The sequence below is a fragment of the Malaclemys terrapin genome, chromosome 2 (genome assembly GCF_027887155.1).
Source record: "Malaclemys terrapin pileata isolate rMalTer1 chromosome 2, rMalTer1.hap1, whole genome shotgun sequence".
Taxonomy (NCBI): domain Eukaryota; kingdom Metazoa; phylum Chordata; order Testudines; family Emydidae; genus Malaclemys; species Malaclemys terrapin.
Window position 1 is genome coordinate 81,803,374 of NC_071506.1, and position 25,279 is coordinate 81,828,652.

The 25,279-nt window shown below is 40.6% G+C and overlaps 1 protein-coding gene across 6 annotated transcripts in view; it reads right to left on the bottom strand.

The window, feature by feature from the left end:
- GREB1L (GREB1 like retinoic acid receptor coactivator) overlaps nucleotides 1–25,279 on the bottom strand; it is a 217,850-nt gene that overhangs the window by 132,552 nt on the left and 60,019 nt on the right. Inside the window, exon 1 of one of the 6 annotated variants that reach the window (XM_054017718.1) lies at nucleotides 20,982–21,006. The exons of the other annotated variants lie outside the window; for them this stretch is intronic. The gene's annotated coding sequence lies outside the window, so the exon portion shown is untranslated. Of the gene's footprint in view, nucleotides 1–20,981; nucleotides 21,007–25,279 lie in introns of those variants that run through there. 6 annotated transcript variants of the gene reach the window in all.

A 25,279-nucleotide genomic window follows, 5' to 3' on the forward strand; every position in this document is an offset into this window, starting at 1 on the left:
TCATGATTTTTAACAGGCCCATAATGCAATTCGAACAGCTCTCCGGTCTGAAATTGCTATTTTTTGGCCACGTGCTGAACATTTCACCTGCTAGTAATGACATTTTTGTATTTTCTTCTAATTACACCCAAAGCTAAGACCTTTGGCCCTAGGCCACAGACCTCTATTCAGGCTGCACACATCCTCTTAAATGCCCTGATCCTTTGTTGTCACTCTTAGTCTTTCATCTATTATTTACACCCATTGAGAAGGGAGATACTCTACCATTTGTGAAGCTTTAAAGCTTCTAATCATCTTAATTTCTTCGCCTTTCAACCCGTGCTTCCCCTCATGGACCAACGCCAAACAATGTGACAAAATCATTTTTCAAGCCAACATCCCCCTAGATCCCTCCCCACCCCTTGTCATATACTGGCTCCTCTGTAAGTAAAAACTCATTTTGTCCTTATCTGACTGGATCTTCAAACTGGGACCTTTGCTGCTTTAAAAAAATATAATCATTTTTCATTTTCAGTTCGAAATGTCAAACCTAATTAGTCCAACTAAGTCAGAGTACTTGTATTATAACGGTTTCCTTTTTACATTAAACACTATGAGATGCAATCTGCTTATTCAACAGCTTCATCTGCATCTCCAAAAACAGAATTATTGATATTCTCGGTTTTGGATTACTGGTGTTGCACAAAATGAAATTAGCATTCAATATAACAGAATGGGGGGCGAAGGGTGGGGACTGATACATGTACACACATCCAGTATAGGCATACACACCAAAATAAACAAAATAGTGTCACCAGCATGTGCTGGGGCTTTTTATGGAGGAGGGCAGGGTGTTTTTTTTGTTGTTGTTGTTTTGAGTATTGCAAAATTAAAATTTCTCCTAAAGTTAGAATGAAACCTATAACAAAAAGCACAATTTATTCCTGATAATCCACCACACTGTTCTGACTATCCCCCATGTCCAAATAAAATTTAAAAGCCAAGCAAATAAATGTTTACCATGATATAGAAGACTTCCTTGGATCATTACAGCCATAGAAGAATCTTAGTTTCCAAGACACTTAGAATATGACAACATGTGATCAATCTTGATTCTTTCTTCTAGTATTGCTTGGCTTACTCTTGATTTTTAACAGTGTTGCCTTGTTGTCTGTCCTCTCTGATCTCTGAAGGCCCCCAACCCCCTTGTCTTTTCTTATTTTCACCATTTGCTTCAGCCAGCAGTTCACTTGAGACCCATCCATCTTATAATGCCTCAAGTGACAGATGCTCTTAGGAATGACCATACTGCTGAGTGAACAAAAGATAACATCACCTCTACAAACTCAAGAGAGAAATACAACTGCAACTTTAAGACAGGGTTGTCCTGACGGACACTGCACCATAAACCCCTCTCAAGTGAAAAAAAGAAAATGACTGCAAAGAAACGGAATCTGACACAATCAAAGGCACAAAAGAGTGATTTCCCCTCACCCCCCGTTGTTGTCATCGATGACCTTTTCACTATTTACTCTTATGGAAGAGTCCTGTAACATTTAACCGGGATGAAACTAATAGATTTAAACAGGAACCAGATAGGATTCCATATAAATTGCTCTAAAAGCTATACAAAATTTAATAGAGAATGATGGCTTTTCTATACAATTTTTAAATGTATAGAACTCATGCTATTGAGTTCTATAGCAAGAACACAATTATTTGGTAATTAAATTTTACAGGATGGTTTAAAATTTCTACAGACACGTCATCTATTAATTAAATTCTGTGGGACTTTTTATCTTTATGGAACTTGCGTTCTGGGGAAAATTCACAGGCACAGGAAGTGCGCGCATGTGAGACAGAGATTGAGCTGCTTCTTCAAGTAACTATTTTAATCCCAGAAGTATTAAATATGTGGTTCACAAATAATTCATGTTTACTACAGTTAGGGTGCCCAGATAGCAAGTATGAAAAATCGGGACAGAGTGTGGGGGGGTAATAGACACCTATATAAGAAAAAGCCCCGAATATCAGGGCTGTCCATATAAAAATCGGGACATCTGGTCATCCTAACTACAGTTCAACACCACAGCTCAACAACATTTTAACTCAGTTTCTCTGCACATTTTAGCACAGGTTTTTCAATTAAAATAGCAAAGAATAATTATTTTAAGAGATATTTCCTAAGACAGACCATAATGTATCTTGCAATTTCAATCTGGAATATAAACATTTGACTCATCAAATAAGCACATCATTCACTACACAAACTATAATTCAGGAGAAAAAATAAAAACAATCCTGGGGGGTGCTATAAAACTCTTCTGCAACAACAACAAAAAGATTATATTAACATCTTCCAGCCACAAACTAATGAGAGAGATGACATGAACACTCAATCTTTCCTCTCTGATGAAAGGGATGGTGTGGAGGCAAGGAAATCTTTTCCTTCTTTGCATTAAGGTTTTAAAAAGCATCTTATGTTCAGTTTTCACCCAGTAATGGCAAATAACCTTGACTGCAGAATACAAAATGACTGAGGTCACATGAGTATTGTAGACAAAAACCATATAGAAACAGAACAAAGATCAAGACAGGGGCCCAATTAATCCAAAATCTTGTGATCAATAGTAACTCATGAGAAAAAATTAGATGTTATCACAATATGTACTTCTTTACCATATTTATTAGTCGTATGGCAATTTACAATTGGTAAGCTGTCTGTAAAGAGAAAACAATAAAAAAGCTGAACACAAAACACTGCCATAAATTCAATTGTCAGATGCAATTTGCTTCATGCCAAACATAGCTCATTTTTTTTTAAATGAGCAGAAAACAAGGTTTTATGAAACAGATACCATCAGATACATCCTCCCCAATTTGTTGGGAGGCTTTTGTTGTTGTTATTTTTTATATAAATACTGGAGTCATGCTTGGGAAATTCTACATTCTTAGGCCAGGTCTACACTATACATTTATATTGATATAACTATGTCGCTCAGGGGTGTGAAAAATCCACACCCCTGAGCAACGTAATTATAATTGACCTAACCGTCTCCCCCCCCCCCCCACTGGAGACAGCGCTATGTTGATGGGAGGTCTTCTCCTGTCAACATGCCTCTCGCAGAGGTGGATTAACTATGCCGACGGGAGATGCTCTCATGTCAATGTAGTAGTGTCTTCACTGAAGCGCTACAGCAGCACAGCTGCCACTGCAGGGTTTTAATTATAGACCTGCCCTTAGGCTCTGACCCTGCATCAGGATCCACTAGCACAGCCCCCGACACTTATATAGCCTCCCTTTGACTTCAGCAGATGCAAAGGTCCGCATTAGCAGATCCTGATATGGGATTTGGCCCTCGGTACCCCAAGCTCGAATATAAAAATAATCATTTCTACATAGGGTGCCATGTAATATGGTTTCATTTCCTAATATTAAGAGCATCCAAAGTATGAAAAGTTAAATAACAAAAGGACCAGATTGTCTTTCTTCAGTAAAAATCATGGTCCAGAACCCCAAAGAGCAGAAAGACCCAATGATTATCACCTCACAGAATTCCTCTCAAGTAGGTCCACTGATGGTGGGGTTTGCCTTCCCACATACTCCCACATCCTTTCCAAGATCCCTGCTCCCTCCACCCCCCCGAGTTGTACCATTGAGCCATATTGCCAAGGCTTCCATTGTTGGCCAATGCCTCACTTTCAACTGAGTGCTCCCTTGTAAGGAGGAACTTTGCAGAAAAACTTCATTTTGGTGTGTGTGATGGAGAGGGGGCTGCATGGAATAAACCATGCAGTTGTCTTACCCCGCTGGCCTGCCCAATCTACACCACAGCTCATACAGATCTTGATCCAGGCAGAGCTCTCAGCAGGGGAGGGGAAGAGGAGGAGTGTCCCAGATATGTGGGAGAAATGGGGAGAAATGCAGTGGAGTAGCATCCCCTCTCTGAACTGGGTTCCAATTTTGCCATTTATCACAATTTTGTAGAAGCCATCCATTTTTTCCAAATTACTAATTTTAAAGATTGTGTAAAAAGACACAGATGGTCATAAATAATAGCAATAGACCTGAACCAAAAACCCCAGCAGTGAACTCTGCAGACATTTTATCTGGAGAAGAAGGAGGAGACTAGAATGGGGGAATCCAAAACTGTGCATGGCAGGTCAAACCAAATATCTGGAACCAAACACCACTGAATATTGGGGTGTGTGAAATCCAAATCTGAATTTTGCAGCTCACATCCACCTTGACAAAATAAACATTGGGACAAACCTATTGCAAAAACCAGAGACCATTGGGAGGGCATGTGTGTGGTGGGGGGGTGGAAGTGGTTTGCTTGTTCATAATTTATTTTAGTGGCTTTGTGGCCAATGGGCCACTTATAAAACTTCAACTTATTTTTCATTCCAGTGCATGTGTGCATGCTTGTGTTACACATTAGCAATTTTTAGAATATTTTACTTGGCAACCTATTTACTGACAAAGAACTAGTTATAGTTCATAAGTTTTAATTTTACATATCATATAGGTAAAATGTATTAGTTGGGGGAAATAATCAGTTATATATTAAGAGCCACTGAGTAAGTTGTCCTCCCTTAGCTCAAGTGAAACTGATGGAAGGCACAGGCAGTTTGCACTTTTGGGTAATTTCTCTTCAAATATACATTTCATATTAAAACATGTTTGAGTTAAAAAAGGGAGTTAGATATGTTTCCCTAGTTATACTGCAAAATCTCAATTGTAAAATGAATAATGTGCTTTACAACAATACCTGACTTGAGCCAATACCACTGAAAAGATGGCTTGAAAACAAATCAAGATAGTCTTAATCTCTAACTTGATGACAGTGCACCATTTTTAGTCACATAGAACATTTAAAAAATGCATTTATTTAAAAACCTGATCTCACCCTAATTAGCCCAACAACCTAATAAGAAGTAAATGTAACAGCTAACAACATTTCACTTACAGGTAACTTTTGTCATTAATACTAATTACTGACACTGAAGCATGACCTTGAAATGACAGCTCCATTAATGCAAGTCTTATTGGGGAGGGTTTCAAAAAGCCTTGATTAAATTAAATACTTTTAAACACAATAGGATCAATATGCATGCAGAGAATGTACGCCCCCATGGCAAGTTCTTCTTGCTTGATTGATCAAAAACAAAACAAAAAAACCTCGGCCTTCCCAGATCACAGCCGGTGCCAGAAATCCACACAGAAAAAAAAATCCATCAAAATGAAACTCTGAAAAGGTTTACCCTTCACCAACCCATTTGCACTTCAAAAACTCCTTAAGTCCTTCAGCTAAACCCCAGGGTTGAACCATTTCAAAAATGAGAGAGGGGGCCAGTTGTGATTTATCTTCCTTTTGGCCTCTGGACAGTCTGCCAATTTAAGAAGAAAAATCCCGTAGCCTTGGATATATACCATTTTATAAACAACTCTGACTCAAGCCCTTACTTGCATAATTTGTCTCTTTCAGTCAGATGCACAAACTACTTATAAAGTAAAATTTTGGGTTCATAAAATAAAGTCAAAAAGCAATCAAGCATCAGGATGAACCACCATGTTTGAAGTTTATATTATTTTAGCATGCAGTTTGACTACAAAAATAATGGGCCTTTTTCTGATCTCACATCTGAGAATCGGTTGTTGCTTCACTGAAGTCATGGAATTACACTGGTGTAACACCTATGTGAAGTCAGAATCCAGCCCCACAATAACATCAACTAGCATAATACACTTTCAACTTAATATTCATATCCCAATTATACTTTTACTTGATGCTTCAGGCCATGCAATATGTAACTTTCAAAGCATTTCTCAAACTTCTGCATTTCAATATAGATTACCTATTCCAAGGAAAGGGGGAATTTCATGGGTCACAAACCTCTAGGTCACAAGGACCTTCTATGCAGCTGTGCAGCTGTCAGGCCACTATGACTCAATCGATTTATTCTTAGTTTATATGTTCTACCTTCATTATTAAATACATCCTGTAACTGCATTCTTTACACAGTAACATTTTTCTTCAGTAAAACAAACACTGAACAATGTTGCTGCTATTCTTTGATCAGAAATTCCAGCTCCTGTCATCAATTGTGATGCATAAAAAATATGGCAAACTATCAAGGAAAAATTCTGTTGGTTATGAATGACACTTTCCCAACCCTTATTTTTTCCAATATATCCTTCCATTTTAAAAAACAGATCTTATACCACTAAAGTCAATGGCAAAACTTCCACTTATTTAAATGTTACAGGACTGGCCCGTCAGAGAACAAACTCCTATTTTTATTGTTCATTATTGTATTATTTTGTTCCTTGAGTAAGAAAGGACCATTTGTTTGCACAAAGTTTTGGGTTTTGAGGGTGGGTTTTTTTTTTTTAATGGATATCTCAAATTTTTCAATCTAAAAAGACACAAGCAGAAAGAAAAAACAAACAAACCCTATAGCTGCTCTCGCCACCATGGCTCAAGATTTAAGTTAGACTAGTGGGAAGTTTTATTGCCACCTTACTGTTGAATTTATATTCCTACATATACTAAGTCTTTCACAAGAAAGATTCCATACCAGGGGTGGCCAAACTTACTGACCCTCCGCATACAATAATCTTCAGAAGTTTGAGTCACAAGACACACACACCACCTGCTGGGGCACAGGGCTTCTGCCCTGATCCCTCCCTGCGGGGCTAAAGCCCTGAGACACACCCCCCGCGCCCCGCAGGGCCGAAGCCCCTAACCCCACAACCTTGCTACAGGGCAGAAGCCCTGTGCTCCTGCCCCCAGTCTGGTAGGTAGAGAATGGGGGATGGGCGGGGGGCTCAGCAAGCCGCACTAACTGTAAAAGAGCCACCCGAGGTTCACGAGCTGCAGTTTGGCCACGCCTGTTCTATACCCTTTATGCAGTTCACTCAGTTATGCTCAGTCTTTAATCGTGAAAACATTTAGAGTTCTGTGTTCAGAAAAAAAAAACAAATTATACTATATATCGAGAGAAAAATTAAAATGATGAAGGTGGTAGTTAAAACTATCCACATTGTGCTCATAATGTACTTTGGAGTCATGTCCTAGCCTCTACATACTTGTAGGCCTACTCCTGAAAACTCCTAATCACTCTAGTAGCTTCATTCAAATCAATGGGACTGAGTGAGGGTTTGTAGGCTCAGACTCCATGTTGTCTTCAGCATCTGACCTTCTTCCAAATGTAACACCTAAGACCAGGGCCGGCTCCAGGGTTTTGACTGCCCCAAGCAGCCAAAACAAACAAACAAAAAGCCGCAATCGCGATCTGCGGCGGCAATTCGGCGGGAGGTCCTTCGCTCCGAGCAGGAGTGAGGGATTGTCCACCGAATTGCCGCCGAACAACTGGACGTGCCGCCCCTCTCCGAAGTGGCCGCCCCAAGCACCTGCTTGGGAAGCTGGTGCCTGGAGTCAGCCCTGCCTAAGGCTATATCTATTCTACAAGTTCTACAGAAGCAAAGCTATAGGAATTTTCTATTGCTAGAGTAAATCCACCCCCTTGAGAGGCAGTGGCTAGGTCAATGGAAGAGCAATTTCTATATGGGGGCTTAGGTCAGCTTAACTACATCTCTCAGCTACCTAGCAACATAACTAGATTGACCTAAGTTTTAGGTATAGACCAGGCCTAAGCATTTGAGAGCCTGCTATCTTCCCCAATGTGAAAAAGAAGGGGATGGGGAGTTACTAACATTACGTAATGCACATCTGCTATCTGCTATTTGATATATGAAATCTCAGCTGTTACGTTCAATCCTGTTCTCTTTTCAAATTAAGCAAACCACAAAGAAAATCACTAGTAATTTTTCCCCACTATTACAACAAAAAGCTTAGTACTTTTGCCCATTATTACCCAACTATACTTGTGTTTACCCTCAGCTGTCTTCTTTTGTCTATGGTGGTTCAAGATCATAACCTAGCACAACAATATAAATTTATTTATATTTACTTTACTCTTTCCTGAAATGTGCTTATGGAATGCTAAGACTTCAGTTGCAACCTAATTATTAAAACACTTCAATTTCCTTATGTATTATACAGATTCCCTTTTCTAGTCTAGATATACAAAATTCTTTTTTTTTTTTAAGTAATCCATCTCCCAGTATTATAAATCAGAAATCCAAAAGTATGAGGGATATTTATTGTTAAAACAAATGATAGTTATAAAGAAACTCTGAAGATCTAAAAGTAGCAGTATATCTTTCTGTAGACATTTATAAGCCTTGAACCAAAAGTAAATGGCTCTATAAGAAATGGAATTTACTACATTTCTTACAACACAGCTGGTAAATCTACTCTAAAAGTTAAAGTCCAAAGCAATGAGAAGAAGATTATAAAAACACAAACAGAATATAGTTTGTCTTTTAAAAGAAAGTTGGAAGCAAAACAAAAACAGACTACCCTGTGGATTCATTAGCAACCAGGGTGGCAGGCCATAGTCTAATTCCCATATAAAACCTCATGACTACCTGCAGAGCGTGAGAGTGCAAATCACATTAGTGGAGACACCAGATGACCAAAGAAAGCATTTGAGGCCTGGTAAAACCAGTAAACAAAAGGCAGCATTCCAGATGAATGCCATTGCTAGAATCAGCACTGTCAGATCCCTGGATCTGATAACCCAAAAGCAGATTAGCTGCAGGCAACAAAAGAGTCAGATGAGAAACAAAGGGGTCATTCTGACACATGAAGAAATCATCTTCATTAAGCCATCCTGCCTTTATGTGTAGTTATAAAAACTACTCTTACTTTAAGTGACATTTGAGGCAATGAAGCCATGACAGTGCTGAGACTTAGACAAGCTACTGAAGGTAACACGTTCTTGACTGCAGCTAATTTACCAGGCAAATTGGCTGCTTTCCCTTTGAATCTTTGTGACATTTTAAAGACCTATAATGATTTTAAGATTTGTTGTACAGATCATTTCAAGTTTACTGTCTGACTCAGATTCCTGCGTTTGATAAGCAAATAATTCATTACATGCAAATACAACTAGAGGTCTCCCTCAAAAGTACACAATTATTCTTTGACAAAATATTTGTGTAAACAGAGGTTCCCTTCCCTATAACAGTACTCCTGTTCTTTTTGCGGATACAGACTAACACGGCTGCTACTCTGAAACTCTCCACACAGGTACAGACAATACAAATGATAAAGGTTTGGAGGCTAAAAAGTAGGAAAAAAAGCCTGCCACAAATTTGGCTTATACAACACATAGTAAGGAACTCTCTCCATCCAAAAGCAAGCACAGACCTTTCAGTTTGTTCCCAAGAGAACAAACAGCACTGTTATGAAACAGTTCTGGGGTGGAAGGGAATTTTGGGTAATAACATGCAAAGAAGTAAACCACTCCGTTTGCTTCAGATACCCTATCTATATAAAGTAAAGGGTAGCAGTTCTGCTAGGAATTCCAGAGCGAGTGTGGTACTTGGACCTTGTCTACCCTAGGGAATTTCATACTAGTTTTTAAGCAATGGTGCTACGAATAGTGTAGACTCAGTGCATGGGATTTCACTACCGTATCATCTAAACCTGCCTATGCCCAGTCCACAACAGAGTTTATACTGCTGGTAGCACTGGTGCCGCTGTGCTCAAATATTGGTAAGACATTTACAATATAGATGTATCCCAGGTATATTTAATTAAGGTGGGATCCTGAGCTCAGCTGATTTACAATGAACTTGGATATCAGTAAAGGGGCAAGGTGGAGATGGAAGGAGAGGACCGCCCAGATCTTTATTCAGTTAGGGAGGTATGAGGTAGAGCAAGAAAAAGAAAAATGGAAAGACCTGAAGTGTAAGAGAGACGAACCTGAATTCTCATTTACATTATGTACCCTTTTACACTGCTTTAAAGTAGATGCAAATTACATCTTGTCCCGCTTTAAGACTCCTATACACTGTCAGTCCAAATGTAAGAAGGCCCTTAATATAACTCAGAATCAGGCTCACAGACTCCAAGCTAACTGGAACAGAGGGGGAATACAGAGGGCTGATAGATCTTCAGAGCACAATCTATGCTGTGGATATTTGTACCAAAGTTGTTACATCAGTGAAAATCCCAAGATAGGTGTGCTGCATTAGTGTAAAATGGGCCTGGCACCAGTATTATTTACTCTAGTTTAAAAACATTTCTACCCTGGGGGTTTGACCAGTGTTGCCACTCCAGTACTAATATCTCCAGTACACACAGGCCCTCTGTTGAGGAATGGATAGATGGAAATTCTGGTAGAGAGATCTGGCTGAAAGCTTGTCTACACATGGAGCTATTTCAAAATAGCTATTCATTTACTCCACTTTCTAAGGGTACATCTACACTACAGGGGGGAGTCGATTTAAGATACGCAAATTCAGCTACGTGAATAGCGTAGCTGAATTCGACATATCGCAGCCGACTTACCCCGCTGTGAGGACGGCAGCAAAATCGACTTCTGCGGCTTTCTGTCGGCGACGCTTACTCCCACCTCCGCTGGTGGAGTAAGAGCGCCGATTCGGGGATCGATTGTCACATCCCGACGGGACGCGATAAATCGATCCCCGAGAGGTCGATTTCTACCTGCCGATTCAGGCGGGTAGTGTAGACCTAGCCTTTTAAGTGGATTAAGCTAAACTGGAATAAATCAGTCTTATTATAGAATAAGAGTGCCCACACACAGTTGTTCATGCACTTTAAATTCACACTCTATCTTAATCCAAATTAACTTTCAAGTGTAGACAAACCTTGAGTTGAGAGGAAGAGCAGGAAGTATGGCACATTAAAGAACGCTGGAGAGAAGGAAACTATTTGGGAGGGGGAGTATCAGATGGTAAGAGATACAACTTAACTTATGTTCTAAAAAATAAGGAAAAATAAAACACGTCTATTTGATATTTTTATATTCTTATTTAAAAAGAAATCCTAAATATGTAATTATTTGTTTTCAGTCCCAAGTCACAGACTGAGAGAACTGACTGTTCTCATCTGGAGAAGCAATTTTTGTAAACCCAGAGCCTTGTTTACAGTAACTTACACTGATTCAATAGACATCAAAATTCTGAACAACAAGCTGGCTGTTGCTAACTCATAGAACCAGTGACAATTATGTCAGAAACAAAATTATGTCAGTAACAGTATTTACTGATTTTCATGAGCTTTTATTCCAAAATGTTATGTACTATCCACCATCTCACAAGTCTGAAACAGAACCTATTATATTTTCCAATTGTTTTAAGGGATACATTTAACCTAATGTCATACTGAAATCACAAACAGATACTCCACTCTCAATGTGCTGTACAAACATATTCCCAGCCCAGTGTTGAAAAACATACCTGATGCTTGAAGATCCGGATACAAATAGATTTGTAAGGTCATGCACTTCAGTGTAGTTAGTTCTTATATTCCATAGAAAAAATGGGGTGATCTCCGGCTGGGAGTGGGTTCTTGTCCTCTTAAACCCACAAGTGACCTTTGTACTGAGGCACCTCACAGCACTCTAAACAAAGAGGCAAACTGACTGACTTGTGATATAAGAAATCATCTTCAGAAGCTTCATTCAAGCAGGCCCCACATTCAGCCACAAACGTTTTTCTAAACAAGGTTACTTCAAGTATCTGTTCTTTGCAGTGTTCTGGGTTTCCTCATTAGAAAGATATTCCAGCAGAACAGATCTCTGTCAGGACTTACCGCTTAACTATTGTACACTTGTGCAGCAATCCATGACAGCAGCAGATCTGGCTAAAAATACTAATATTAATCACCTTTATTTGTTTCAGGTTTTCTAGGTATTTTGACATGGAAACAAACCCCCGATTCACATTTGCAACTTTTCCCTTTTGACTGGGACTGTCACAATCCAGTCCTAGGTAACTGGTTGAACTGGTGGGGGGAGGGAGGGAGGGAGGAGGGGAGGACATTGACCTCCAGTTGCTAGGGTTACTCAGCAGTGCAGGCAGGAGGCCTGAGCTGAAGATCTATGTACACTGGAGAACTGATCAATTCCTAATTGAACTGGGGGGCTAGAACTGGATAAACACAAACAGGCCAGTGTGCCAACACTAGTCATGTTGATTTATGTTCTCAGCTATTGCAGTTTTGCCCCACATCTTCACTAGAACTATTCTAACCCATCCGAGTGGCAAAGCCCTGCGAGTGCCACTTGCAGTGTTCCTTGCAGAGCTACCAGGAGCAGTAGAACTAAGGAGACTGCAAGGCCACAAACGTACTATGGGGAAGCATTAGAACTATTGGAACTCTTTGTCCCATTATGCCAGCAACCACCAAATACACTAACACTAAAATGGTTCAGAGCGAAACAGGGTCCGGAATGTCTGGAGCACTTTTGAGTTCAGACGCAAGGCTGAGCTACAAGTGAGCTACAGGAACCAAACTGTTCTCCACATGAGAGAATTTTACTGTACAAAGATGATCTAATGGCCTGTCTACACAAACATTTAGATTTCAGCAAGCTGGGGTATAAATCTATCCCATACCAGCCTGCCATCCACTGTCTGTCTGGGTGGACCCTGCTGACACAGACTAACAGTTACTTAGTGCACTTTAATCTAAAACTAGTAAAACAGAACTAGATCAAAGTACCTTAAGGACCTGTTAGTACATTGCAGCAGGGCCACATGGGCAGTTACTGGATGGCAGGCTAGTGCAGGGTAGATTTACACCCCAGCTTACACGCAATGATCACGTAGACAAGCCTGCCACCCCCCCAGTGCGGCAGGGGAGGGCGCCGAGCCCGGCCGCGGGCCCGCAATCCCCGACCGGCTGGAGCACCGGGAGCAGGGCGGAGAACCCGGCCGGGGCTCTCTGCTGTCCCCGGCGGCCAGAGCACCAGGGGGAGGGCGGAGAGCCCGGCCGGGGCCCCGCTCTCCCCGACCGGCCGGAGCGCCGGGGGGAGGGCGGTGAGCCCGCTGCGGCTCCGCTCTCCCCGGCGGCCGGAGTGCTGTAGGGAAGGCGGCGAGCCGAGTTGCGGCCCCGCTCTCGGGCCGGAGTGCCCCGCCGTGCCGCCCCCCTCCAGGCGCTGCCCCAAGCACATGCTTGGTGGGCTGGTGCCTGGAGCCAGCCCTGCCTAAATGGCAGAGGCAGGGTTGAGAAGGGGGAACATTCAGTCAGAGGATTCCTGCAGGTACTGAAATAAAGAAAATAAATGGAGAGGGGAATCTCAGGAGGAAAAGAAAAGAAAAAAACCTCTTCTCTACCAAGAGAAAGGGGAGCCAACTGAAGATTCAGAGAGAAGGAATTCTCCCTTTAAGGGGCAGAGGGAGAGAACAGGCTGTCCTCCATTTAACATAACCAAGGTGGCTTCTCCCAAGAACACAATCGTAGAGAAGGGTAGGACTTAACATGAATTTCAGGGTGTGATTTTCTTGGATTATAGACTCCTCAGGACACAGATTCTACCTTCCTACAAAACAAATCAATAAAGTTCAAGTACTTTTCACCCTCTTCCTGACCGAGTCTCCTCTAGGCACCACTGCAATACAGATAAACCCAAAGAAAACAAAGCAATTATATAGGGCCGTTCACATGTTTGAATAAAGATATCCATCCATACTCCTGGCTAATTTAATCATAACATCAATGTTATTAGACACTGAATAAATAAGATATTTGATTAAAATAAAGTAGTGTTCACCAAAATACACACTAACCCCTCTGCAGGTTTACTGAGTCACTGGTATCAAAGGGGTAGCCGTGTTAATCTGGATCTGTAAAAGCAGCGAAGAGTCCTGTGGCAATAGACTAACAGACGTATTGGAGCATGAGCTTTCGTGGGTGAATACCCACTTCTTCGGATGCAGCATCCGAAGAAGTGGGTATTCACCCACGAAAGCTCATGCTCCAATACATCTGAGTCACTGGCTTACTTGGAGAATTGTCTGCCAGGGAAAAAAAACATCAAAAGGTTGTTAACTATGTTGATATGAAGACTGTATTATGCACATTAAGCTATAGAGCATGCAGTTTTAATAAACTAGAATGCCTTGGACCAAAGTCAAAGGAGAAATATTTATTTTCTCCTCTTAGTATGTTGGTACTATATAGCTAGCAAGTGAGGATGGGTTGTGTCAGAGCTAGGTAAGGGGGACAAACTGGGAATTCAGGGCTGGCAGGCAATGAAACCAGTCTTGACCAATGAGCTGTACTCCCCGTCCATAGCTTACAGACTTCTGGTGTCCTCCAAACAGCCCTTTAATCTAACGCCAGGTGGAGACTCATGCTGCAAGTCCCTTCTGAGTGTTGGGACCTGAAAATGCCCCAAATGTAGCAGCAGGTAAGAAAAGGAATTGGGAGGGTGGCTGTTGGGGGGAGGAGAAGGGAGCTCACTCTTCAGGGTTGGATTGTCTGCCTGCTGTGAGGTCATGAACCACACACACACACACAGATATGGAAAGAAAGTGTGTGTGTGTGTGTGTACGCACCCGTCCACAATCCCTAGCTGGAGGGAGGGATAGACAAAGATACTCTTCCCTCTTCCTGTGATGTATGTCACTCTCTAGCGCTGTGGCTTCCGCTTGGCATGTTTCTGGCTGCCGCTGTATCGCTTTGTTTGAAGCAATGGCAACTGTTGTGTTCTCTCTTCTGACAGCCTTTTCTGCCTCCTTAGTGCTAGTAAAGCTGGCCCTGCCCCCAGCTGATGACATAGTGCCCAGCTGTCAGCCGGGAGTGGGGGCCCATGGGAGCTCTGACATCTCTACCAAAAAAAAGAGTGAGAGATTGGAGATTTATTCATCATACTCCTCTCTGAAAAATGATGATTCCTGATATGCTTTTTTTATTTAAAGAGAGGAAGGGCAGTTGTTTCTTCATGCTCAGAGCTGTACAAGTAACGACCTCTGTCTCTAGCTCTCCAAAAGCTAACAGTGCTGGTTACTGCACTCCTCCAGTGTGATCTGGAAAGAATCCAGTGCACGACTGATTACATTTCATCCACAGTTAGTTTAACCTTTGAAACGTGTCAATCAATGAAACAGGCCACTAGGTAAGGTCAGTGCAACCTTGCCAGTCCGAGTATTCTCTCGCTATTTGCACAGAAAACAACTGTGTGTTCAGGGACTCTTCCCCAATAAATACAAAATGCACCATGAAGACACCAATGAACCACTAATCTTATTTTAACATACAATAGCCACCCATGACTATCCACCAAAAAAAGAAATTAGCTCTCAGCCCTGCAAAAATAAACTCTCTTTCAGAGCATCTTTTCCCTACTCAGGAACAACAAAGAACACCATATTTTCCTTTATCTAATAACTTAGGAATTGTTTGATTTAATGTCACGGATTAGGCACAAGCATTTCATATTACTTACTCCCTTAGAATACTGGAAAAAAGTTATAAATTACATTTTAAAATTTCCAAATGAGAGAAAAAAAAAAGTCCACACATCGTGTTCAGAAACAAAGTTTAAAATATTAGAGCAATTGTGACAGCGCTGACCACTAGAATTCAGGTTGCAAAATATTTCCCATTACAGTAGAACCTCAGCATTACGAACACCAGAGTTACAAACTGACCAATCAACTACATACCTCTTTACTGAAAGTACACAATCAGGCAGTGGCAGAGACCAAAATAAATAAATACATACATACATGCAGTACAGTACTGTGTTAAACTACTGAGAAAAAGGGAAAGCAGAATTTTTCTTCTGGAGCATAGTAAAGTTTCAAAGCTGTATTAAGTCAATGTTCAGATATAAACTTTTGAAAGAACAACCATAACATTTTGTTCAGAGTTACAAGCATTTCAGAGTTAAAAACAACCTACATTCCCAAGGTGTTCATAACTTTCAGGTTCTACTGTATATAACCTCCTTTTCTGAAACTCAGAATACTCCTGCTCAACAGCCCAATTCTCAAAGATGTCGAGTGCCCTCAACTCCCACTGAACTCTGTTGGCGTGGAGGGTCCTCAGCACCTAACAGGATCATGCTCTTCATTTCTGTCCAAAGTGTTTTTTGGAAAGTTTTGAGTAAAATCCTAGAAAGGGGGAAAAAATAATTTTCCCACTTCAAAAGTTCTAGCTTCTCTTCATTTTTATTTTAGGTTTGTACAGAACTAGGTCACGAGGGTATAAAGCTTTAAAGCTCAGAGTTGGACTGGAGAGTGTGTCCATAAGAAGGACCAATGACAGACATGGAAAAAAATGGTATTAACATAATCAGAGTTATGTGGATTGTAATTTTATTTGTTTTTAACAATAGACTAAGCCTGTGCAATAGGGTTTTCTCACTGCACTGGTACATGTTAAAAGACAGACAATGTGCTTGTGTGCACAGCTCAGGGCGTGCATGCTTTTCAAAAAAGGGCAAGTTTTCTGTTAGTTTTGCTATTGCTGAGCTCTTTAATCCTGCTGGAAAAGAATAATAAAAATGACATTATATTCTCCAACTGATTTTGGCAATTTGCTAAAATCCTTTCCTTTATAGTATAATTTCTCCATGTTACATTCACATTCCACACACTTACCACATCCCATTCTTCCAAGGAGCAATTTGTTCCCCCAAGATTGGAGTCTTGTTGTTGCATCATGCCTAAGGCCTAGCTCCATCTCCAGTATTATCAAACCAAACTGCTGCAAATCTTCATGATAGGCATGAACCCAAAACCTTGCCTACATATTTGTTGTGAGAAAAAAACAGGGTCCCTAGAGCAATCTTAGCCATTTTATACTACAGACACAATTTGGATTTAGCCACACAAACACATATAATTCAATTCCCAGAGAAACTAACTTCCAAAGTTATCTACAACTCTGACTCCTACAGGTGAAAAAACATTATTGTAAGTGATAAAAATTACTACTATTGAATTTTATAAACAATCTTTCCTACAGGAACTCCTTTCAAATTTTGTGTTTAATTTTGAATTTTTCCCAAAGCTGTATGGTGGGGAGAGAAAAATCCCACAAAAGTTTATGAAACACACATGCAAAGTATATTTTATTATAATCATCAACTGTATTACCATAGAAGGCACAAGCTCTAGTTATGCAAAGCACTGTACAAACACAGAACAAAAAAGGATGGTCCCTGCCCCAAAGAGCTTACAACTTAAGTATAAGAGATGGATACCGTGAGATGGAAGAGTACAAGGAAATAATGTGAAAATATTGCTCACTCATACCAGAATACCAGCAGCCTAACCATTGTCAATTATTTTGTAGGCATCACTGCAAAGAAGTATTTTAAGGAGGGATTTAAAGGAGGATAATGACATAGCTTTTCAGAGGTTTATAGGGAGCTCTTCCCAAGCATGATGGGTAGCATGAGAAAAAGCACAAAAGGTGCCTGTTTGAAAATTTAACTAGTGGATGATGAAAGGTGGCATCATTGACTGATTGGAGGCAGAACTCAACATTTCAATAGTGAATGAGAGATGATAGGTATAGTGGGAATAAGCCATGAAGGGCCTTGAAAGTGAAGACAAATAACTTATATTTGTTGCAACAGAGAAAGGAAGCCAGTGGAAGGATGCAAAGAGAGGGGTGACACGGGCCAAGTGACAGTCTGGAAGAATGATCTTTGCAGCAGTGTTCTGAATAAATATGAGTGGGGCAAGATTGTATTTGTCAAGACCAGAGAACAGGATGTTGTAGTAATTGAGACATGAATGGACCAGAACCTGGATGAGAGTTTTAGCTGTGTGGATGGATAGGCAAGGCTGTTTCTTAAGAGATGTTACAAGGAAAGAATCTGAAAAATTTAGATATAGTCTGCAAGTGAGGATCCAGAGAGAGGTGCAAGTTGAAGACGACACCCAGGTTAAGATTTGAGTGATAGGCATCATCCTGTTGTTGGCCACAGTAATCATGAAAGGAGGTTAGGGGAGGGCTTGTGGGGAAGATTAAGAGCTCTGGGCTTGAGCTGACGGCTAGACATCCACAAAGAGATGTCAGAGAGACCAGCCGAAATTTTATTTTGGAGAGAAGGAGACAGACTATTCACTTTACAGCCTGTTAGTACTTCTCAGAGGTTTGCACAAGAAAAAAAATGTCAACTCCAAATGAATTTTGAAGCCAGCAGGTCCTTTGTTTCCAGTCATTGTAGGGTCAAAAGATAAACTTTTTAAATGGAAATACGTGGGAGTCCAATCAGACCAAATACATACTTATGCAAGCGATCTTTACTCATTGAAGTAGTTCAACTGATTTCAGTGGGACAGTGTGCTGGAGGACTGCTTAGGTGAGCCTTAGAGTCCGATCCAGCAAAGCAACCGAACACATCCCATTAAGAATGTCCACATGCTTGAAGTTATGTATGTTCTTAAATGCTTTACTGGATCAGTGACTTAATTAGAAAATTACTTTATTCATTATTAAATATCCTTGCATATTGACGTAGATATGATTTGATTTAAAAATATGTTCTAGGTCCTCCTATTCCCAACTGTCAGCCCGTAGTTCTGTTTTCTTTTATCACCTAACTAAAAGTATGAAATGTATATGTGTGTGTTTCTGCAATGTAACTTTTGAGTTTAAAAACAACAATCACATTATTACAGCCTGATCCAAAGTGGAAAGACTCCCAATGACCCCTGTGGGCTTTGGATCAGCCCCTTAATTAGTAATTATACTCAGTCAATACAAAGGTAACCGGAACAGCACACAAGTGCAAATGATTACTACCATTACCACCCCCCCAAAATAACCATATAATACATGCCTTCAAAAGTATTTTGAAAATATTTATTTAACAATCTCTAACTACTAAAATAGTCATGATGAGGTTGTTTCCAGAGCTGAAGATGTTTGCATCAATTTATTGTCAGGCAAAAGTCTTGATTCACAAACTAATACACAAGCAATCAGTTGGATAATGTGGCTTGTGAGCCAATATTTTGTAATTTTAGAAGTTTCTTTCCTGTCCCATCTAAATAAATTGTTTCTCATACTTTTCTTTCATGAACTTATGAGTACTAACAAGGTTCATAGCTATGTAAAATGAAATTTCAAGCTGAAAATAATTTTTCTATACACCAAAACAGCATATGATGTTGTATATTCATTATTCTAGATGTATTAGAGCAATGAACAGATACAAAGAAAAACATACGACTTTAACACTGTTGAACTGAGACTTTGCAACACTTAAGAATACTTTATATAAAGATCTGATGAAATGTTTGTAAAAGAATGAGTGTAAAGAAGTGTTGCTTTGTAGCATCAAAGCTTAATCTACAGGGAATGTACACACAAAACATTTGGAAAAAGAGGGGTAATTTAACAGCATTTGCCTCTATCAGCTGACATTTCAAGGTCAGGCACATCCATGTTTTAGGTGTCTGGTTTTGTTCCAATTCTTCAGTTATAACTGGTCATAATTCACCACATCTTAAAATTAAGCCAGTTTGAGAGCTTTTTCTTAAAAGCTTTACATAGTTCAAAAAACCCACTGCATTATTCATGAGAATTGATTAATATATATCTTATAATGTAAACAAAGAAAAGAGTGCCATCTGAAATCGCAGTCAAGACATATCACGTCATACAAGGAAGACAACTCCATACATCTAATGTGCCACACTAAATACAATTGAAATAGTACACTAAATTTCAAACCTTACAAGAAAAAAATCCCAAGCCAACAAGCCACAAAAAAATTATCAATCACATTTATTTTTATACAATGATCTTTACCACAGGGCTGCTTCAAAGGGTTGATTACAAACATAATTAAAGAAAAGACTGCTTCAAAAATAGGATTCAATTAAAAAGTAAAGACAGACAATGTTTTGTTATGCATCCCAAGTCCTAATTAATGCTGGCCAAAATTTTTGACCTTTCAAAATTTCAGTTAAAAATTTGTCATAATTTTCATCTAGCTCTAGTCTTAATATTCCAACAGAAGGCATTATATTGATATCAGCAACATGGGAGCACAACAACCTTTAGTTATAAAAATATTTTAAGTGTCTAATTTTTATTGTCCTTTTGTGCTTAGAACTAGCCTATTATGAACACTAGAAATTCACTTTTCGATCATTTACCAGAAGAGTCTTTAAAAATTAAATGATCTTACATTTTGAACACTATATTTCATTATTATTACAATTGCAGTCTTACTCAACTGAAGTAAAGAAAAAATAATAATAAAACCACAGAAACTTACTAATTTGTTTGTTTTCAAGCTGAAGGATCATACACAGTAAAGGGAGAATCCTCTAGTCTACACATTTTCAAAATCACAGTCATGCTGATTCTGAAGGGGGACTTGTTTGAAAAAGGTTTTCTTCATCTCTTGCTCATTTAAAACCTGATCCTTAGATACCCTGAGCACCTGCAACTCATGCTGCTTCAACAGGAACCCCAGGTCTCAGGATCACATCCTTACTGCACTTGAAACAAAAACTTGGATCAATTAATTACTGGTTGAACCTCATAATGTCATGGATGTAACTCCAAAGAGGTTGAAGAATACTTTGACAACAATGTAACGGTACTGAAATCTTTTAAGCCTCCTTCTTTGCAAATTCTGTGTCACAGATAAAAGAATGACATCCTATTCCAACAAAATGGGAAAAAAGTTGCTCTCACATGTGCATGAATAATCTTCTGACACCTTGACAAAGAAATTCCTTGATAGTCCGAGAAAGGGTTTTTCTGATTTCCTCCCGAGACAGGAGATTGTCTTTATCCATCATCCCCTCTTCCTGATCCCTTCTTCCCAAGTATCCACATCAGCACAACTGTCTATCAGACTAGACAGCAGGAGGGAAAGGTCTGAATGATTGATAGGGCACCAGCGCTCTACAGTGCTATTTAAGTGCAGGAATCTATTGTTAGAAACTTGCTTTACAGCAGTTAACCAAATATAATGGTAACCAATTCAACCATTGTACAGCTAGACTCAACCCAAACTAATAAGAGAGGTTTAGCTAATTACAATGATCTGATTTTAAAACCAGATAAGTTTTACTGACAGATTCGGTTTGAATACATATTTAAAGACATGAAGTGTTAAAAGAAAAAGTTCCTCACACAAGTGCATTGTTCCATGCTCGCCAACCTTCTCTGAGTGAAATCCTGGCCCTACTGAAGTTAGTAGCAAAAATCTCATTGACTTCAATAAGGTCATGATTACACTTGAAACTTTCTGTGGTTTTTTGCATCCATGTTAAGTGAGCCAGAACAAGTATTGTGCAAGCAATGCATAAACATTGCATTGTTTTCCCACAATTAAGGTAGTTTTGCTTCATATGACTGCTGCCACACAGCACAGTGATGTTGCAAAACATGTGGTCAGACCTCACATGGTGCATTGCTCTGCTGCTGTGGTGCTATATGGGATTTTTTGCACTGCGCATGTGGGACAACTACAAGAACAACTGAATTCCTGAGCTTGGAGTCAAGCTAAATAAATAATTCCCATGATTCCGCTCCTTTCATGCTATCATCCATCTAAGTTTTGCAATCCAGGACCATTTTCAGAGCACGGTCATGCAGCCTGGAAGAAGCATTGGTGAGCGCTATGATCCTCATAGCGATGACTATAAACAGTCCGTTACAAGCATATCTAAATTTATGCGGTGACTTCAGATCCAGGGCGATAACGGCGCCCTGCGAAGGAGGAGGAGGATGTTGAAATCAAGCAGACAATTTCCTAGACCTTTTCCTGGAGCAGTCCCACTCGGTGAGCACCATTTTTGATCTCAGCCAACTATCAGTGGCTGTTGTGAAGGGACAGCAGGGCAAATCTGGGATGACCATCTGCGACGGCAGAACTTCAGAACATCAAAAGCCTTTTTCTTAGAACTCTGTGCAGAGCTCACCCAAGAGTTGCAGTGGCTGAACACCAACATGAAAACTCCCCTCAGCAGGGAGAAGCATGTGGCCATTGCCACCCCAACTGCTACTGGTCAGTAGCTAGCCAGTGTGGTTTTGGTAGATCAGCCATTGGGGAAACAGTGATGGAGGTATTTGCTGCAATCAAGAAGGTGCTTCCCACCGGGTCATCAGGCTGAGCAATGCATAGGAGGTTATAAGTGATTTTGCACACTTAGGATTCCTAAACTGTATTGGGAACATTGATTGGACCCATGTGCCTAACCTTTAACCCCCATGCCAGGCTCCCAAGTTCATCAACAGAAAAATTTCTCTATGGCACTGTAAGGTCTGTTTGAGCACTGAGGACATTTCACCACCATTTACATAGGATAATATAGAAAGATCCATGACTCCAGGATCTTTAAAAAATAATAATATATGGAGATATACCTATCTCATAGAACTGGAAGGGACCCTGAAAGGTCATTGTGTCTAGCCCCCTGCCTTCACTAGCAGGACCAAGTACTGATTTTGCCCCAGATCCCTAAGTGGCCCCCCTCAAGGACTGAACTCACAACCCTGGGTTTAGCAGGCCAATGCTCAAACCACTGAGCTATCCCTCCCCCCCAGGGATAAAATGCTGGACTGTTTTCTGGAATGAAAAATGGAACTTCTACTCCCATGGTGTCTATGGATATTTGATGGCATTGCCATTCTTCCAGTCATTCTGGGAGATCCAGCCTACTTTCTTCTTCTCTAGCTTAGGGAGCCTTTTACTGGGCAACTGGATGAGCAAAAGGAACTGTGACTATGCCCTTTATTGTGCAGAATGACAGTAGAACATGCACTTGGGAGACTGAAAGGCAGATGGAGGAGTCTGATGTCAAAGCTGGAGGCTGCCGAGAAATATCTGCCTCTTAGGACAGCTGCTTGCTGTGCTTTGCACAACCTTTGTGAGAGCAAGGGGGAGAGCCTGGCAGATGGAAGAAGAAGGTTGGCAGACTTGCTAAACATTCTGAATAGTCAGAGAAGATGCCTCTACAACATGTGGTAACAACTCAGGGGCCACCTGTGGTTAATGTGTATGCATTTTTATAAGTCTTAAATCAAGATTATTGCACTTACATTAGTATGTATGTGCAATGCAGCAAAGCTTTCTTCATGCCACATATGGGAATTCTAGTATCCTTTGTGGGGATTTTAACATAGTGTATGTATGGAAGTTATTGTAGTGCATTTGAAGGTGCAGTAGAGGTGGACATTTTCATGAATTCCATAAATTCCATAACAATTCAGTGCAGTGGATGTATTTTCTCGAATTGTTCTAGCTGGAAAGCCATGATTACAAAGACATTTAGAATCTATTTTTAATAAATAACAATATACCAATGTAAACAATTTTGAGTAGTAAAAAGCTAAAGATAAATAATACTGTGCAAACAGAAAAGGAGATTTAAAAAACCCTTCAGAAGTTACAAACAATAGCATGCAGACAAGGTTCTGACCCAGGATCACAAATGTATCTACACAGGACACTCATAACTGGTCTCCGCATCTTTGGATGTGGGATGGTGGTAGAAGAGCCTCTCCATTGCTGGTGAAGGCGTTAAGAGAATCCCCCATTTTCCACTATTTTCTTTGCTGTTCTGTGGCATAGAATGCCTAGAGAAGGACCTGTTTCTGGGCACTTTTGCAGTGAATGATGCAACCCAGAAAGTGGAAGTCTCAGAGGGAAAGGCTGCAGGGGACACAGAGAATGGTTCAGTCCTTTACCAGAAAGTTACCATGTTCTCCAGCAGGATGACTTGCCTCTCTGTCATCCCCAGCAGCTGTGCTTGTGCAATCTAACCATTTCCCTGCCCTTTTCTCTCTCCTCTGTCATGCTTCAGGAAACCTTCCCTCCCCTCCCTCTTTTGCGATTCATACCTAAGGTCACTCAACATGTCATCCCTTGACTCCTCCTTCCTCCTACGCAGATTGGGCAGCCATTCACTTAATATTAAGACCCCTGTCCTAGGTCGCTATGGGGGAAAACTGGAAAACTAGTTATTGTCAAAATTTAAGTCTTCATGCCAACAGTGATAAAATGTTACTGTTTCCTTCATTGTGGAATTCTGTTCTCATAGGTTTTCCCCACATCTTGGAGGATCTTGGAGATGGTTAGATGTTTTCACAAGCTTCCCCATTTATGCAGGGCCCCTGGGCCTGTGCAGTCAATGAGGTGGATGGTGGGTGGTTGTTCTACCAAATTGGAGGAAAGAGGTAATTCATGTGAAAAGCACAACAGACATCAAGGTGGGGGCTACTTAAAGATGATGCAGCAAACTAAGGCTAGTAATTGCATGTGTACCCTTGTAGGTAACCAGTGAGATGGAGATTGGTGGGTAGGGAAAGAGGGCACCGACAGATGCAGGCTAATAATTACGCATGCACTTCTGCAGACTATGCTTACTTTGGCTACCTGAAGCATGTTCCCAAAAAGCAAAAAAGGATTCTGTACTACAAGGCAATGGCAAAACTGCCATTTGCCAAGATGGTGTCTCCAGAACTGCTGCCGGAGCAAAAAGGGAAACATGAGCTACATGTGCACGTCCCCAGAGAGATGCATTGACATGAAATCTCCATGCCAAATCAGACCACTATTTTTAGCTTAAGTTTTCTTTAGTGCCCTTGGATCAGCATAAATTGCACTGCCAAATTTATAGAATTCTGCAATAGCCTCTGGGGAGGAGTAGATACCCTTAAAATAACTTTCTTTTGAGAAGTGTTATGTAACTGTGTTTGTCTCTGAGTTCACTGGGTGGACGAGATTGGAGATTTCATTATCACTCTCCTCCTCCCCGTTTGTGCCATCAGTGGTGTCCACCAAATACAAGGGTTCAGCAGTGTCTCTCTCGCAAATATACAGTTCAGCTCATTATAGAAGATGTAGACTCTGGAAGCTCTCCCAGAGCCCTATTATTGTCCCCAACACTCTTGTAACCCTGTTGGAGCTCCTTTCCTATACTAAAGCATTGACTTGGGTCCCAGTTGTACCCTCTTTCCTTCATTTTTTCCAGACAGTTGTTTGTATATTTGTGCTTTGTCATGGCTAGAATCCAAGTGGGCCTGTACATGTTCCTCTCCCCAGAGAGCAATGAAGTCCAGGACCTCAGCACGAGACCATGCTGAAGCATGAGGCACAACTGTTCAATGATCAAGAGTAGAGTATGACAGGTCTGCAAACCCCGCAGCAGCTGTAATCACAAAAGATAGAATCTGGCTACACACCAGCATTTAAATGGAGAAGTGGCATCTGGTCAGGATGACCCTGGAGCAGTAGACGACACATAGATATCCATCAAAGCAGCATAGGATACCAGTGAAAGGACTTGGCAGTTGTGTAATGTTGTTTCCGGATGGGGATGTAGCCATATCTAGTTTGCTGAGCGTAAACCCATATCTCAGTAACTCACTTTCCAAGTAGATTTAATAACACACATTAAAAAGCCAGATGACTTGCAATAAAAAAA